Below are 4047 nucleotides of genomic sequence, written 5' to 3'. Positions count from 1 at the left end.
ATGCTGGAAATTTAAGAGTGGGCTGGAAGTAATGGCCACAGGGCTGGCTTCATGGGAATGCAACCTATGCATTTACTTAGGTCTTGAACTCAGGATGGTCCACAGTTGGTTTTACGCTCTGCTGTTGCAGTCTTGAAATTCATGATAAGTTTTGAATAAGAAGTGCCACATTTTCATGTTGCTCTGGTTTCTACAAATGATATAGCCAGTCTTGAATGGACAGATGGTTGTGCCACTTGCAGAAATGTTGGTGACCGGGGCAGGAAGTGATGACAATGACTACTGCCACAGGTAGTGTTCCTCACTGCCTCCATTTCCCCTCCTTGCCATTAACTTAGGAGCCAGGGACTCTGATTTCTGCTTTAAACAGTTACATAAAGAAAAGGGGAAAATTCTGATTATACAAAGCTAAAGAAGCTACCCAATGACAAAATGTACACTGTAGTACCATTCTGGGCCCTCAGGCTAAGTTTCATTACCCTTTGTAACATAAAACCTCTCCAGCACTGACTAAGAAGTTAAGCAATGTGGATAGTCTGGCAAGGCCTCCACCTCCCCCACAGAGATAATTTGAGCTCCCCAATGCAGAAGACGGTGAGTCAAGTGCATTTTGCTGGAGGGAGTCATCAGAGGGTACTAGGGAGTAGGTTCTGAGGCTGCCCTGATGCCTGCCAGGCTGGGCATGGCCAAATTGTGCATGTCAGTACCAGATCTGGAGACGCTTACAGCTCATGGGCTTCCTTGGAGAAATTTCAAGCTGATTGTAGTCAGTATTCTAGGCACATTTCAGTTTTATGTAACCTCATCTCCCATTCTCCAGGACATCTAGCACTCTCCAAATGACAAAACTTCCTAACTTTCAAAACAGTTTTTTAGATGGTTCATGATAGCTAGTAGCTGGTAAAGTCTGGGAAGTAACACCTTTCTATGGTCTCCTTGTTGCCTTCATTTAGATGCAAATTCTGCTCCTGTGATTCCTTTTGGCCTGCAACATAAAGAGTTTCAGTCAATGGATTTTTCCTCTCTTCATTCACAACACACACATGTGCACACTCACGCACACTAGTGCACTGAGTATTCCTCCCTCTATCTTTTGAAAAGAGTCCCACTTTTCTTGGGGAAACTCTTCTTTCCCTATTCCATGTGAACTGCTTAGAATGAATGATCTTTGTCGCTTTGTGTCATTCCAATGGTAGTGACCAGCAGGGCCTATGGATTAGTCCCAGTTACCAAGATTCCCAAAGCTGTTCCCTTCCCATCCTTCTGAGTGTTCAATACTATATTTTATTCTGTGAGCTATCCAGGACTTTTTACTGAACTTCTTTTTTTGCTTAACTTTATCAAGGTCCATTTCTGTGGTTTGGGATCAAGAAACCTATTGATTTGGAATGAAACACCACTTTGGAGGGCCTTCTCTACCCCAATTTTTCTGAAAGTGATAACATCATAATCATGTTGCTTAGCAGTCAAGTCTTTCCTAAGGAAGGATAGTATATTGTATGGGATATTAAAAGCTTACTGCAGTTAGTACTAGCCTTATTCTTTTTACTATAGGAATTCAGGTTGTATAAGCAGCAAAACTTCTTAACTTGCTATGTGATTTTTTAGGTGATTGGTAAAATTAAGCCAACTAGTAGAATAGATGGAGCAGTTTCCAGCCTGAGTACTCTTTAGAGTTTCGTGAAGCAAAAAGAGAGCATCCAGGCCCTCTGGTCCTTGCCAGCTGCAGCAGAGTGGGTGGCAAGAATCACTAGTATTAGGGCTAGCCAGATGCACAGGCAGCTCAGAGGGAGGCATGCTGGGGGTGCAAGGATGGGGAGAAGGGAAGTTCAAACTCAAATGGTATTTCTTTGAGGTTGACTTGGAGACAATTCTGTTCTCTATCATTATGAATAAGTGGAGAAAAGTAAAAATGGCATTAACTAAATTTGATAATGGTACTAAATAAGGTAATATGCTTAGTAGTCAGGAAGACCAGAGAAAAATTAAAAATGATCTTAATGGTCTTATAGAAACAAGGTGGTATTACACAGGACCTGACTCTCCCCTCAAAAAACTTAAAAGTATTTTAAGGAAATTGATCACTGACTATTTAAAGAGGAAGGAAGGTAGCACATTATAATAGAAAGAGGGACTTTGGGGTGGCTGAGTTGGGTGGCTCACGCCTATAATCTCAGCACTTTGAGAAGCTAGGGGGGTGGATTGCTTGAGCTCAGGAGTTTGACTCCAGCCTGGACAACATGGTGAAATTTTGTTTCTACTTAAAAAAAAAAAAAGGGTACCTGTAGTCCCAGCTACTCAGGAGGGTGAGGTGGGAGGGTTGCTTGAGCCGGGGGATGGAATTTGCAGTAAGCCAAGATTGTGCCACTGCACTCCAGCCTGGGCAACAGAGTGAGACCCTTTCTCAAATAATAAAAAATTAAGGAAAAAAGAAAGAGGGACTTTGGAGCCAAATAGATTTACATTCAAGCCCAGCTCTACTAATAACATGATGATGTCAGCCAATGGCATTGATTAGGAATATCTTTGGGTTGCAAGTCACAGAAACCACAACCAGCAGTTGCTTTAGCCATAAATGAACATTTAATTATCTCATCTAACATGAAGTCTGGAGCTAGTTGCTACCAAATTACATGAAACAACTCAGTGATATCGGAATACAAGCTTGGCATCTTTGCAATTTTCTTCATTGCCTCCTCTTAAACACAACATGGCATCAATGACTCTAGGCATTAGGTCCTCATATGACAGATTTTGTAACCCCAAAATCAGTATAGGTGGCTTTCATGGTCATTTGCAGACATGCACAGAGCAAGAAAACATTTGAGTCATCTGATAGATGTGTTCCCAGCTGGGGTCAAACAGGGTGATGATGTGCCTTCTTGTTTCAGTTCTTCTACTGTTAACAAGTTTCCTTTTTGTGGTCTATTTAAGGCCATGTTTTCAAATATTTGTGCTTTATGTTGGTGATTTCACTGTTTAAAATGGCCTCACTGCATACTGCTGAAGTTCTGTTTGATTTCCTAAAGAACAGGAAGGCTGCAATGTGTCTTATGGAGAAAAGACATAAAAGACATATGTTAGATAAGCTTTTTTTTTTTGAGACGGAGTTTCACTCTGTCACCCAAGCTGGAGTGCAGTGGTGCCATCTTGGCTCACTGCAAGCTCCACCTCCTGGGTTCACACCATTCTCCTACCTCAGCCTCCCAAGTAGCTGGGACTATAGGCATCCGCCACCACGCCCAGCTAATTTTTTTGTATTTTTAGTAGAGACGGGATTTCACCGTGTTAGCCAGGATGGTCTTGATCTCCAGACCTGGTGATCTGCCCACCTTGGCCTCCCAAAATGCTGGGATTACAATGTGCCTGCCCAGATAAGCTTTATCCAGGCCTGAATTACAGTGCCGTTGGTGATTGAGTTCAATGTTAATGAATCAGTATTATATTTTAAATACAGTGTTTGAAACAGAAAAACATAATACAAGGTTATGCATTGATTGAGTGATGAAAACGTTGTGATCATAGGCTTGCAGGAACATAATCTTGTATTTCCCCTAGGAGCAATGGGTCGGTATTCACTAATTCAGTCTTCATGGCAACATTATAGATCATAACTATTGTAAGTAATAAGCATTAATTCTGTATTTCTTAATACATGATATACATTATATAGACACGTCTAAGTAGGTAGAAACTTCCTAATCAGCGGTAGAATTTCTGTAGACAAAATAGGGACATTTTTCCACACCTGGGGGACAGGGGAATTAAACATATTAAATATTGACTTTGATAGCAAATCAGGGAAAACATTGATATGAGTGAAGATTTCTGTTCAAGGATGTTGACAGCAGTGTGGTATGGCATGTTGAAAAATGGAATACAGCCTGATTGTGCAACCCTAAAAGATTGGTTTGATAAATTACTGTACTTCCAAATGATTATTATTCAGGCATTAAATGTGCTATGGAATAATATTTAATGATCTGGAAAATTTACAATGTATATGAATAGTATGTATGATATGACCTCAGTTTTCTATATTATGTG

The sequence above is a fragment of the Gorilla gorilla genome, chromosome 5 (genome assembly GCF_029281585.2).
Source record: "Gorilla gorilla gorilla isolate KB3781 chromosome 5, NHGRI_mGorGor1-v2.1_pri, whole genome shotgun sequence".
NCBI lineage: Eukaryota > Metazoa > Chordata > Mammalia > Primates > Hominidae > Gorilla > Gorilla gorilla.
Note: the sequence above shows the minus strand (reverse complement) of the source record.